Genomic DNA, 15,376 nt, shown 5'->3' on the forward strand with positions numbered 1-15,376 from the left:
TGTGTCGGAATACTCGTTAGCACCTACCGTAGCTTAACTTGCTTGGTAAACGCTGTAAGTCGGGCTATTACCGCTGGGCGATACTGCATCCAGATTGCGTACGCTGTTGAAACCCTTTTAATCACGGAGCGAGATGCCCGTTGGTTGATTGAGGCAATTTTGAGACCCTGGTCGCTCCAGGGCGTTCGCTAGCGTTAGCCGACGAGCTAACTAGCCACTCTCGGTGAGAAGGCTCGGGAACGCGTCCCACGAAGCTTTCTAGCCGTTCGGACGCAGCGAAACTGCGTCCTTTAATCCGTTAAACCTTCCGGTACGGAGTACTTTGAGGTAACGTTAGCGGCGGTTCTGAAACACGCTGAGGTGTTTGGAATTGTGATCCTGCTACGACGGAAAAACACCGGGTGTCGGACGACGCATGCGCGGCGGTCCGCCATCTTAGGTGCCCGACACGTAGCTCGACCCGCCATCTTGGACAGGTCAAATGACAATGATATTTTTGGCATTATTGAACAATTTTGCCCAAAATATTCATTCACCAGCCAAGCTTCCCTGTAACTAATTCTTTAAAAATCTACAGGTAAGGTTGTTTCTAAATAAACATCTAAATAGAAGCTAAATCAAAGAGCAAATTAGTGAATTGGAAGACTATTTACTATTTTGGAAAATGGACTCAGAGGTAACGATGCAATTATCATCTCAACTTCAGGCGATGCCAAACACTTTCCTTCCAATGATGACTAACATGATGAACATGATCTGCAATCTTCAAAAAGACGTCGAGGGCGTCAAACAATTTGTGCGTGATTCTCAGGCGACCCGGTCAGAGACTCCGTGTTTGCCTGAGAAGCCGCGTTTCTCAATGCCAAGGTACCTTGCCTTGATGTCTTGGCCCAGCCCCGGTTGCCTAGGAGATACGTCATCGGGAGCCACCAAGACGTGTTCCAATGTTCATGTTCTACCGAGGTGTGTGTTCTCCGTTTGTTAGCCGTTTAGCTAGCTGAGCAAGGATACACGGGAGGCGTCTTGTAGCCTAGCCTTGGTCAAAAATTACGCACAATACACCGCGGTATTTTCAAAAAGAAGGCGGATCAGAAGCCGGCAGCTACTTCGGGACAATTTTCGAGTTTAAAAGTAAGTCAGGGTGACTTCTGGTTGGCAAGCGATGGTGTAGGTGTGCAGTTTGCTGGCTCCCGCTATTATTACTCTCTTCACCTCTCCTCTATCTGTAACCCTGTTGGAACTTGGGCGTTAGCATCAGGAACAACATCATGAGCTGGGAAGTCATGTCTAAATCGACTAAAGGCAGCAAAAAGGACTCTGTAGCAGAAAGCTCCTCGGCAGGGGCTAACGGAGCTAGCATGCCAGTGACCGCAGCACAAATCTCAGAGATGCTTGATAAACTCCGAATGAAGATTGGTACTGACTTTAAATCCTCGTTTGATAATTTGGACACCAAACTGGACAAAATTCAAACTGATGTCTCGGGACACAGGCAAACGCATCAAGGACCTTGAATCAAATGCTGAGGAGGTTAGCCAACGCTTAGAGCAACTCGAAACTGTGTGTGCGACTCTACAGGAAGACAATGCAATGCTGAATCTAAACTTTCTGACCTCGAGGGGAGAAGCAGGAGGCTGAATCTACGAGTGGTTGGCTTACCCAAGTCCCTGGAAGGTCCGCAGCCAACAGCGTTTTTTTCCAGACTTCTTGTGGAAATATTTGGCAACCAGATCCTATCATCTCCGCCTGAGCTGGATAAAGCCCACCGAAGCCTTGCCCCGAAACCCAGTCCAGCGGGGCGTCCGCGCCCGGTGATTATTTGTTTTCATTGTTTCCAAATTAAGGACTTGGTGTTGAGGGAGGCACGGAAGCGTGGCACGGTGGATTACCGGGGGCACAAGCTTCGTTTCTACAAGGATTACAGTGCTGACGTCCTGAAGAAGTGGGCTGAGTATAAGAAAGTTATGGCTGAACTCTACACCAAAAGATTGCGTCCGTCTCTTCTCTTCCCTGCGAGGCTGCGTGTCACCCTCCCGGATGGGGAGAGACGGTGGTTGCAGTCCGTTTCCACGGCAGCCGACCTCCTTCGGTCTATGGAGGGGGAACATAGTGCATCACCGTGATCCGGCTTGGACCTTCTGAACTTCTTAGGTATTACCGGGACATCCAACAGCCACAGGCCGATTATATTGTATACAAAATTTAATAATCAATACCTGTTGAGAAAGGACCAGTGTGTGGTTTTGTTTCCATGTATTTGTTGGCAGTTCATTCCTAGATAAAATATCTCGTTGTATGTTTGACGCTTTATTTAGCCCTCAATTTTCAGCTGGGTGAAGAGTAGTTGTTTATTTGTTGTGACGGGGGGAAAGTTGGTTTCGTTTGGGAGTATATTTTTGGTATGCTGATGATGAGTAGTAGGAGAATTACAGTGGTTGCTTTTGTTTTGCAACCTGTGTTGTTTTCAGAGGTTTTTTTTTTTTTGAAGGGGTGGGGGGTTCGTTTCAGACAGCTAATTTTCTTCTCAAAATGTATTTTACTTTCTTTGTGTGTTGTTTTTCTTCCCTTCCTTCCACTTCCCTTCCTTTCACTCGGGGGTACTCTAGGTACTATGATTACAGGATCACTCTAGAGTGAACAGCAATCTTGACCTTGTCAGTTGGAATGTAAAAGGACTGAACCACCCGGTTAAACGGAAAAGAGTCTTTTCTCTCCTTAAACAGCTCAGGTCTGGGATAGTGTTTTTGCAAGAAACTCATTTGCAAGATTCAGATCAGTGGTATTTGGGGAAATGCTGGTCGGGGCAGTCATTTCATTTGAATTTTAAAGCAAAGGCCAGGGGCACCGCCATTCTTGTTGAACATAATATTCCCTTTGTTGCCTCAAATATCATATCAGATAAAAATGGACGCTTTATAATTGTATCTGGCAAACTTTGTAATAAATCTGTGATCTTGGCCAACGTTTACGCGCCTAATTTCGACGATGTGGACTTTTTCCAAAACCTTTTCTCTCAGCTCCCAGATTTGAATTCTCATTCTCTGATTTTAGGTGGGGACTTTAACTGTTTTTTGGATGCACAGTTAGATCGTTCCTCCTCTAAGCCTGCTAGTCTAAATAAGTCAGCCAAATATGTTAGGTCAATTCTTGAAGATTTTAGCCTTACTGATCCTTGGCGTTTCTTATATCCAACCGGTAGGGACTACTCCTTTTTCTCTCACGTACATCATACATACAGTACACTCGCATCGATTACTTTTTTAATAGACAATCAGCTGCTCCCAAAACTTAAATCTTGCAGTTATGAAAGTACTACAGTTTCCGATCATGCCCCCCTGGTTCGTAAAATGGCTCTTCTGGATAGTGACTTTGTGAAAAGGCAGTGAAGGTTAGATCTGCCGCTGCTTGCTGAGGAAGCATTTGTTTCAGATATTTCCTCTAAAATTAAAACCTTTTTCATTGAAAATAGGACCCCTGGCATGCCTTGTCAAACAATCTGGGAAGCATTGAAGGCCTTCCTTAGGGACGAAATAATTTCTTTTGCTGCATTTAAAAGGAGAGCTGTGGAAAAGAGACAGAAGGACATTTCAGACCAAATTCTTCATTTGGATAGACTATATGCACACTCACCATCTTATGCATATGCATTTAAAGAACGATTAAGGCTACAGACTGAATTCAATATTCTTTCTTCCCGCCAGGTTGAAGGCTGTTTGATCAGAAGAGCGATTTTTATGAGCATGGTGAAAAGACTGGTAAAATTCTGGCCAATCAGCTGTGCGGTGCAAGGGCCAAACAATCTATACGGGGCATTAGGACAGACAGCGGGGACATCACATCTGATCAGACAGCAGACAAATTTAGAGCCTTTTACTCAAAACTATATACATCAGATTCTACTACCTGTTTGAGCGATATGGAGAGTTTTTTTAAACTCTGTGGATATGCCTTCTATTCTCCCAGAAACTAGACAGAATCTTGAAGCACCCATCACCGTAGAGGAAATCAAAGCAGCTATATCATCCATGCAGTCAGGGAAATCACCGGGCCCAGACGAGTTTTCAACAGATTTTTTTAAAGAAGTTTTCAGATGATCTTTCCCCCATTTAAAGTTTATTATTTACTGGTTCTACTGAGTCTGGGGAACTTCCCCCGTCATGTTATTAGGCTTGCATTTCCATGCTGCTTAAGAAGGACAAAGACCCATTTGACTGCGCCTCTTACAGGCCTATATCTTTTTAAATACTGATGTTAAGATTCAGGCAAAGTTGTTAGCTCGTAGGTTAGAAACTGTCCTTCATGAAATTCGCTGTTTAATATGATTTACACACCTAGTCACCATGTAGCTGAATGCCTGTTTTCTATGGATGCTGAAAAGGCGTTTGATAGGGTTGAGTGGGATTATTTGTTTTTTTTTTACATTACAGAAATTTGGTTTTGGTCCTTTATTTTAATCCTGGGTTAAACTATTGTATGTGAACCCTGTTGCATCAGTGCTTACAAACAGCCATTGCTCTGATTACTTTAGACTTTACCGTGGGGTGAGGCAGGGCTGTCCTTTGAGCCCCCTCCTCTTCGCCTTGGCCATTGGGCCACTTGCTATTGCGGTTCGTGGCAGTGGTGAAAAACAGGGCATCCTTAGAGGCGGTCTCGAGCATAAGGTCTCTCTATATGCTGACGACTTGGTATTATATATTTCCGATCCACTCAGGTCTCTCCCAGCGGTACTCCGGATTTTGGCCAACTTTAGTACATTCTCTGGCTATAAACTTAACTTGAATAAGAGTGAACTGTTTCCGATTAATAGGGAGGCTATCTGTCTCAATTATGGAAGTTTTACCTTAAAGGTTGTTACTAACCAACTGAAATACCTTGGGGTGTGTGTCACTAGGCATTTTTGTGACTTGTTCAAGAGTAACTTTCTTTCACTATTTGATCAAGTGAAGCAACTGCTATCTAAATAGTCCCCACTAGTACTGTCTCTTATGGGCAGAATAAACTCTGTGAAAATGATGCTTCTCCCCAAATTTCTTTATCTCTTCCAGTGTCTTCCTATTATGATCCCTAAATATTTTTTAAAATCTCTAAACTCCTTAATCCTCTCTTTTATCTGGAATGGCAAACATCCTAGGCTGAGAAAGGCCTTCCTCCAGTGGCCTAAGCGGGGGGGGGGGGGGGGGGGGGGGCTTACCCAGTTTCCATCACTACTACTGGGCTGCGAACTTTAGTATGCTGCACTGAAGGCACTTTCATCTTGAATCTTCATCTCCAATCTGGGTCACCATGGAGGCCCACGCGGTTGGTGCAACAATCTCCCTTTCTGCACTCCTAGGTGCACCACTTCCACTTTCCTGTTCTATCGCTTCTGGGAGCCCAGTGGTTAAGCAGTCCCTGAAAATCTGGTCTCAATTAAAAAAAACTCTGGGTCTTCGGGCTTTTTCACTTTTAAGTCCAATTGCAGCTAACTACTTGTTCTCTCCATCAATGGCTGATGCTGCCTTTCTTTTTTGGCATAAAAAGGTCTAAAACATTTCACAGACTTAAATTTTGATGATCTCTTTTCTAGGTTTGCCCAGCTGACAACAAAATTTGGGATTGCGTCCACTCAGTTTTTCAGGTTCTTGCAGGTCAGGCATTACGTGCAGAGTATGATGCCCCAATTTCCAAATAAACCCCTAGAGAACCCATTGGATGAGTTTTTATTGGTAAACCCCACAGTGGGAGGAGTAATGTCTAAGCTTTATAACTCTATCACTAAACTATGTTGTCCTTCATTAGCGGCTATTAAAACTGCCTGGGAGCAGGACCTCAATTTTACAATCTCAGATGAGGTGTGGGCATTAATACTGGTCCAGGTGCATGCCTCATCTGTGTGTGCTCGGCATGCACTAGTGCAATTTAAGGTGGTCCACCATGTGCACCTGTCTAAGGCCAAATTGGCACGTCTATACCCAAACATAGACCCAACTTGCGAAAAATGTAGGGGTGCTCCTGGCTCTTTACTGCATATGTATTGGTCGTGCCCCTCCCTGGCAAACTTTTGAAGATCAGTTTTTGGTACATTATCTGAAGTTCTGCAGTGTCAGGTGGAGCCAAACCCTGTCTCTGCTATATTTGGTGTCACCCCAGATCTGGCCTTATCACATTTCAAACTAAGAATCCTATCCTTTTAGACCTTACTGGCTAGAAGAGCTGTTTTGCTGAAGTGGAAGGACTCTTTTCCTCCCTCTCATGCCTACTGGATAAGAGATACTATGTTATGCATGGATCTTGAATATGTCAGATACACCGTCCGTGGTTCTGTAAACAAACTCTATAAAGCTTGGCAAACCTTTTTGACATTCGTCGAGAAATCCACAACTATTATTTCTGAGTAGCGCCCCCCCCCCCCCCCTTAAAAATAAATTAATTTTATTTATTTATTTATTTATTGTTTGTTTGTTTTTCTTTGTATTTTTTATTTATTTATTTTTTTCCTCTCTTCCTTTCCTGTTCAGGGTTGGCAGTTTGGGGTTTGTTCTTGGGGTGAAACTTGAGAAAATTCATGTTGTTTTGAAATGTACTTGTCAGGTCTATTTTTCTAAAACAAAAAAGACATGTATAAAAGTAAGTCAGATAATTTAAAATGTTTTTTTTAGATCGAAAGCAGTTATCTATTGTTGGTTAGTTGCTTAGTAGCTGCAGCTTCGTTGGCTAGCGGGTAGTAACTCGCTTATATTTTTCATTTCATAAACATATACACAATTTAAAAAGTAAAAGGCTCGTTATATATTTACATTGAAACTAATACGTATAAAATATAACGTTATCTCCTGTGTCACGTGATGTTACATAACCACCGTGGAAGCCGCTGTCACGTGATGCAAGTCTGTTCCATTTAACCATTTTCTTTGACCAAGGAAGATAAGATAAGAACAACTTTATTTATCCCGAGGGAAATTCTTGTGTCATGTACATGCTCAAAGCAGTAGGAGAGACAAAGGAACAGGTGAAATAGAAATAAGATATACAATATATACAGTAAAAAATAATGTACAGTAGTACCCAGTAGGATAGTGCAAAACAAACAATCTGATAACCCAACAAATAAACACATGACTGTATCCTGGTGAACAGTGTCCTTGTAAGCAAGGCGCCGAGCCTCGCAAGGTCAGGCGCCTTGATATTGAGAAACACCAACTTCCCATGTGTCCTTGCTCAGCTAGCTAAATGGCTAACAAACGGAGATCACATGCCTCGGTAGAACACAAACATTGGAACAGATTGGAACCAGGCCCCCACAATGCAGCTCTGAAATTGAGTCAAACCCGGACATGAAATAAATTGCAGTTCCACCCTCATCCACTAGGGGCTGGTGTCAGAAACGAGCAAATCCTCATTGACTCCCATGTTAAAAATACCAATTTGACAGCAGAAATAAACATGTTTACAGCCTGGTACCAGAACATGTTTTTTGTTTAAATGATCTAGTTTACACTCATGACAACTCTGAGGGGGGTGAATTTTTTTCTCACTCTTCTGTTTAAGTGTATTAAAAGCCTAAAATTCTGTATAATTAATGAGCATCAGACCCACGTGACCACAGAGCTAGCTCCGTGGAAAGGCCTCAGTAGAGCCTCGGTCTGGTCTGGAAACTGCTCCGGGATTTTGAGTCTCTGTGTGTGTGTATTCTGTTTTGGATATTATTTGTGCAATTGTTGGACAAAATGACTTGCCGTGGCATTAATTGCACTAATAGAGCGTCCAAGGAGTCTCCACTTCATTTTTTTCGGTAAGTAAAATTATATTTATGTATCTTAGGTCACTGCTGAGCTGAGCTTAGATTTTAACATGTACTGTTTAACCATGAAATTTAAATGTAATAGGGTAAAACCCAGTGCATTTAACATAATGCTGCACTTTAGAAAATGGGTTGAAATATAACATGTTGGTGGAGCTGGGTTCCCACTATCGGCTTGTGGAGCTCTCGGAGACCTCTGTGTTCCACCCGGTTTTATCCAGCGGTCAGCCCGGCGTATCTCTGACTCAGAAGCTCTGGTGTTGTGCACATTTAACTCCGGTTGTAGATAGGTTGCTATCTCCGTTAGCTTAGCTCCCACCTCCGCATTAGCTTTGGGTTAGCTTCAGGTTAGCTTGTAGCTAGTTCGACCGGGTGTCGTTTGTCGATCCCAGCGTTACAGCCCCACCCTCAGCTCCACCTCTCTTCCCTTTTATGGAATTGTCTGGGCTTGACGGAACCTGTGACACGGTCAAAATGGCGGTGGTGGCCACCTCCCATTTTAGCAGAAAAACTTGTTGTTGGAGTCTATGGAAACCCATTGTCCATATATTTATGTCGATGATTGGAACACGTCTTGGCGGCTCCGGTTGACGTATCTCCTAGGCAACTAGGGCGGGGCCAAGACATCAAGACAAGGTTCCTTGACATTGAGAAACACCCCCAGTAATTCCTGGAATGCGGGTGATGCTCCAATATTTTTCTTTGTTTTTCTATCGTCCAACAAGGGCGTTAGCAGCTCAGGCTAGCATTAGCAGCTCAGGCTAGCGTTAGCAGTACTTCAGGCATTAGCAGTAGCAGGGGCTAGCGTTGTTCTGTGGTTAGCATTACTACATCCAACCAACGTCACTGACGCTGTAGTGGTTAGGACATGCAAAGATCAGGGGACATGTCTATAAGCTTTTGACGTGTTAAACAAGCTTTTCTCAGAATTAACTGTTACTTCGTGGCCATTAAAATATCGCTAACTCATAGGAAAGCAGGTCAGAAATGAAACAGGCTTTGTGTTACATTAGACGCCCAAGGCTGCCTTTGTTCAACAAAACAATGTGGGTTTTAAATTTCAGGATCATTTTAATTTTAGCCCATTTGATCTGGTTTGACAACCAAAAATCTCTCCTAAACTCTACGGTGCCTTCAAAGGTAGCAGAACCAAACTTTCCCATCAGCTTTATTTTGAAACTGACATTTTTCCTACCACGTGCTGTATTTTTGAAAATACCTTTGAAAAGTTTCTACAACAATTTTTTTTTTTCATGAAGCTGAACTTGTAGACTTTGTTTTCTTGCTCATATTTTCAAATGAGGCTCTTCACTTACAGGAAACAAAGACGAACGAAGACCAGTCTAGCTACATCTTGGCCACTTTGACGTGTTTTGCTCTGATGTGAACAGGTCAGCCCTCAAAGATCTTCAGATGAAATAGACTCATTTTGCTGTCGTTGCGACTCTCAGAGAGAGAGAACATCAGAGGCCTTCTTTTTGGTTGGATCTGTAATCACTATCCAATCTGCCTGGAGCAGAAAAAGAAATTTAATTTGACAACGAGGTAATGAACCTGTGCAACCATTATCTTAGATAACCCATTTGAGGGACTGGTTGAGCACTGATGAAAATTCTATTAAACATAGCTGGCTGATTTCTCTATTTTGTTCTGTGACAGAGAAGTCTCTTTTACCCTTGCCAATTTACTTTGAACTCCCAGAGTTGCCAAGGATCATTATATCAAGGAGCTTCAAACACTTGCTCCTTACTTAATGATTCAAAGGTAACAGCCCCAGACTTTGGCTAACAGCCTCTGAGATGCATGCACAACATATCGAGGTGAGTGCAGGAAATAATTTTATTTCCAGTAGATGAGTTTTTAGCAGGATGTACCTTTCTTATTTAGCCCGAGAAGAAAGTTTAGCCTGGACTGAGTTTGTATTTTGCTCAGAACCCTTATCTTATGCTGCTAGCTTTATGGGATTTCCTGCAGAAGCTGGTCATGTGACGGTAGAGTTATCTCTGATAGAACATGCAAAATGTGGGTGATGATGTTTCCGCCACTTGACAGAGTTCACGGAAACCTTTAGAAAGCCCTGATTACATTTCTCAACAGACATAAGTGAGCACAAAACTGATTGATGGACCCTATCCATCCAACCCATGAGGTATTCACCCTCCTTTCTTCAAGCACAAAGCTGAACAGCCTCAAAGCCCACAAAACAAGACGGTAGAACAACCTCTTCCCTGAGGCTGTTTGTGCAGAATGTACAGCTAAAGGACTTGATTCTGGTTAAGGCTGTAGTATTGCAGCACCTTAGCTGTGATTTAATGAAAGTCAGACGTTGATGGAAGTTTTTGTCAAACAAATTATTCAAGAGCTTCTCTAGGCTCCTGTAGACCTTTGAGGACATAGAAGTTGGAGATAAGATTTTTTGTAAACAGTCACCCTGAGTTTCACATGCAGGCTAAACAGGAAAACAGACTGCTGCCTCTATTTCCTGCTTTAGCCGCCAATAAAAAGTAGACAGGGAAATGCGCTGATTAGAAAAGGCTGTCAATTCCACGTCATGCTAAAAATGATCATACGTGGACTCACCCATCTTGACTCACGATTGGGAAGAATGTTGTTGGTTTAGCATCCAGGAGAGAGCAGAGCACTCCTCAGCTAGCAGAAGCTAACCGTTAGCATTAGCAACTCCACAACATGGCAGAAAACCTTCAAGCTTTTGTTATTTGTAGAAATAAAAATAAATGCAGAGGCATTGGAAGAGTTGTGTTACTGTCAGTCATTAAGAGGCATGATGTTCTTACATGATGATCATTAATGAGTAAGATTTCAAATCCTGCCGTTTTCCGCTTCCCTACTCCTCTGGCTAACTTCTACTTCCTGAAACAGGAGGTTGAGAGCATTTTCCCCAGCCACCTTGTTGAAGACTAAATATTAGTGGATTTGAATCAGAGCCTCCTTCATCACAAAACTCCAAGCATTACCAGTTTGTGCAAGATCTCTCCTCTCAGAGGGAATCTAGTCTCTATTAGCTAAACATCCACCCATAAAACTGTTGGACACATGATGATAACACAAGAAATTTGTCTCTTTTTTTTTTCCACTGTGTCCTGTGCCAGTGAAGCAGTCAGAATTGTTGTCCAAGTTCCCAAAATACATTTTTCACATTTATTTTCACAAGTGGAGTGTTGCAGATTTTGGTTTATTTCTCTACCTGATATAAATATGTATATATATATATATATATATATATATATATATATATATATATATGTATATATATATACATATATATATATATACATATATATATATGTATATATATATACATATATATATATACATATATATATACATATATATATGCATATATATATATATATATATATGCATATATATATATATATATATATATATATATATATATATATATATATGTATATATATATATATATATACATATATATATATATATACATATATATATATATATATATATATATATATATATGCATATATATATATATATATATATATATATATATATGTATATATATATATATATATATATATGTATATATATATATATATGTATATATATATATATACATATATATATATATATATATATATATATATATATGTATATATATATATATATATATATATATATATATATATATATATGCATATATATATATATATATATATATATATATATATATATATATATATATATATATATATATATGTATATATATATATATATATACATATATATATATATATATACATATATATATATATATATATCGGACACCGAGAAGGAAAATGAAAGTGAAAGGAGGGAGAAGTTGGTCATTAAAAGAATGTCTGATGAACTTTCAGTGGTAATCCTGTTCAAGGTGGCGACTACAGCTGCTGAACGTTGGCCAACATAGAAAAGGTTGTAAGTCAGCCAATTAAACAAAAATATGGTGTAAAATTAGCTGAGAATCACTCAAAACCAAAACTCCAAAGACTACTTGGTCCGTTGTATGTCTTCTTTAAACAAGCCACAGACAAATGACTTTTACTCCGTCAAGTTTGGGGATATTGAGCTAAAACTCAACATTAACAGTTTCCTCATTTTCTTTAGAGTTTGTTTGCTTCCCCGGTTCATCTAATACCATGTTTTAGCTAGCTCACCTGCAAAAGTTTGGACAGTTTTTCCCCCACATTTTAATGGACATCCCTTTTTCTTTTCTTTTCTTTTTCTTTACGAAATAAAAGCTTGGACTCTGATCTTGGTAAAAATGTGGCTGCAACTTTGATTCATGCAGAGATCAACTATTAACTTGAAGTTTTAGACGAAATGCATTCAGGATTCATGTGTTTGTGAACTTCTTAGGTGTTGTTTGAATGTCTTTTCAACCCTAAACATGTTCCAGTCTCTGTGAAGATGATCTGAATAACAGCAAAACTGCAGAGAGGAGTGATTTGTGTCAGACCAGGACTCCCAGTGAGCACAGGGTGACGCCAAAGGCAGCCTTCAAACTAAACTTTCTCTCACTCAGAATTTCTCAAGTCCAGGATGTCAATGACATCTTCTTCATTATTTTGTTAAAAAGTTGGAGGAGGCAAGAAAAGGTCGTATCAGCATCCTAACAATGAAAGAGTGATACAGACAAAGGTCCCGAGGTAACAAAGGCCAGAAGACCCAACAAACTCAAGGAAAAAGAACTCCAGAGGCTCTTTCTTAAACAGTTGCAGTGTTCGTTTTGCAGATAAATCTGTCATTAATATATTTTCAAATGAACAAATTCTGAAAATGAAAGAGCAGCAGTTGGATCCAAAGGATTTCTACCTGCTCAAGTGGAGAAAAGCTTCCTGAATGAGATGCAAATCACTAATGAAAAGCTTCAAATTAAACCAAAATTAGTACCGAATTATTCTATTAAATGGGCAGCAGTAATTGGAGGGTTGTTGATAGGTAATTTTAATCTATGTTCTCTAAGTTAATTTAGCATTATTCACTATTATGTTGCGTATTTTAATTTATACTATTGTTCTTATAATACCTTAAACTTATATTACCTTAAAGGAAGTCAGAACACCCACACAGAGGGATTAGATTCTTAATTTAGTAAATTGTAACAAACCTTAAACAGACAACAAGCTCTGCAAAGTGTAAACTCTGCAGAGGGTGAGAGAATCAGACCATACAACAAGGAAGCCATTTTCCTCTCACCAAGGAGCCCGAGCTCATGGAGGGGGTTTTATTGAATCCAAAATGTTCACACCCACAAATTCCACAATCACAAGAGAAGTTTCTAGATTTGAGCTAATTTTCCTACCTGACCAGTTTGCTTTTAACTAATGGAAAACACTCTGGTCTTAGAATGCACAGGACAAAGGAAAACTTCAGATACTGGATCAAAATGCCTAAAGCAGAAAGGAGTTTCCTAAAACACCCAAACGTAAAAACAAGTAAGGTCAGGTTTTTCCCCAACACATTTAACAAAAGATTTCACAACAAAGATGAATAAATAAAAATACCTAACAGTTGTAGGTTTGATTCCATGGCTCCTGGCAGAGAATGCTGCTGTTGTGTCCTAGGGCAAGACACTTAACCCAGCCTGCCTGCTGCTGGTGGTCAGAGGGACCCGTGGCGTCAGTGTTCATCAGCCTCACCTCTGTCCATGGGCAGCTGTGGCTACAGTAGCTCATCATCAGCGTGGGAATGGGTGGAAGGCTGATTGTGTTGCAAAGCGCCTCGGGGTCCCAGGACTCTAGAATGCGCTATATCAAATACAGACCATCATCCATTTTTACGTTTAGTTGTGACATCGTGACTGAACCACGTAAATAAAACAGCTGTGACGTTTCTGGTCTCCTCGCTCGACCTGCTCCAACTCTCCATTAGACCTTGGCTAAACTCCCTGCAGCATGAATGATCAAATTATCAAAACGGTAGCATATGAAGTCATGTGTGCTCCATTCAATATTTATCAGCTCCTGGATGCGTGTCAGTATTTATTTGTTCCTTGCCTCTTTGTATATTCATGACAAAAATAATGCTGCAAATGTTAATCAGATGGAGGATCCAGAGCAGTGTCTCAAAGCATCCTTCTGGAAAATCAATCATCTGCCCGAATCCTCAGAATCAACCATCTCTGCAGCTCCCAAGACAGGAGGAGCACAGCAGAGTGGAATATCCTCTTTTTTCTCTAATTCAGACTAACCACGGGCGCTGATTAGCCACATCCCTCCCTCCTGATAGATGCCTTGCGCCTGATTTTAATGAACTGCCCTGCATTAGTGAGCTCCTCTTCTCCTTGTCTTGCATCTATCTATGTTCACTCTTACTGTCTGGCAAACTCAAGCAGACTCCTGTTAAAGAGAAGAATCAGCAACACATCTTTCAGTAAGCAGAGGGCTGGGGAGATGTACTCTGAGCCAAGACAGAAATATTGACTAAATGTCTGCAAGCCATTTTATTATCTTGCCGAGGGTTGGAGTTGGCAAAATAGCACACGCTGGGGGCAACGGCAAAGGAGTGTGTGTGTTCTGTTTGGCAGAAGGAAGCCAATGTTTGTAGATCTTGCAACCCTAACACCTTGTTGTTGCACCGCTGAGCGTTGAGCGCTACACACTCATCTGTGGTATTAGTGTTTTTGGCGGAGATGTCAAACCAGAAGCAGAAACCAGTAGAGAACACATCTGAAGATGATTGATTCATTGGGTAAATTTCTGCTTACAGGCCGTTGGTATATTTCCATGGAAACGTGAGGCGGAGAGACCATCCCACCTAAAATCTGGTTTTAAGAAAGATGTACTTGTCCTTCAGAACTGAAGAGCTAATGGCTAGTCAGGCCCAGAGTTTACTACCCTGGTAAGCCATCCCAGAGCCCTTGAAACTACCCAGTCAAGGAGTTAGAATATATGGTTGTCTTTAAAACTGTCCACACACAATTGGACAGTGCTAGGACCAATCAAAGCAATGAACAAGGTGACGTAGTCATCATTACAGAAATCAGTCAAGTGGGCAGTCCACCATACAGGTGCTGGCCAGTAAATTAGAATATCATCAAAAGGTTGAAAATATTTCAGTAATTCCATTCAAAACGTGAAACATGTACATTATATTTATGCAATGCACACAGACCAATGTATTTCCAATGTTCATTACATTTAAATTTGATATTCATAAGTGACAACTAATGAAAACTCCAAATTTGGTATCTCAAAAAATTAGAATATTCTGAAAAGGCTGAATATAGAAGACACCTGCTGCCACTCTAATCAGCTGATTTACTCAAAACACCTGCAAAGGCCTTTAAAAGGTCCCTCAGTCTTGTTTTGAAGGCACCACAATCATGGGGAAGACTTCTGACTTAACAGCTGTCCAAAAGACAATCATTGACACCTTGCACAAGGAGGGCAAGACACAAAAGGTGATTGCTAAAGAAGCTGGCTGTTCGCAGAGCTCTGTGTCCAAGCACATTAACAGACAGGCGAAGGGACGGAAAAAATGTGGTAGAAAAAAGTGTACAAGCTCTAGGGATAACCGCACCCTGCAGAGAATTGTGACGACAAACCCATTCAAAAATGTGGGGGAGATCC

Source organism: Nothobranchius furzeri, chromosome 10, assembly GCF_043380555.1.
Source record: "Nothobranchius furzeri strain GRZ-AD chromosome 10, NfurGRZ-RIMD1, whole genome shotgun sequence".
Lineage (NCBI taxonomy): Eukaryota > Metazoa > Chordata > Actinopteri > Cyprinodontiformes > Nothobranchiidae > Nothobranchius > Nothobranchius furzeri.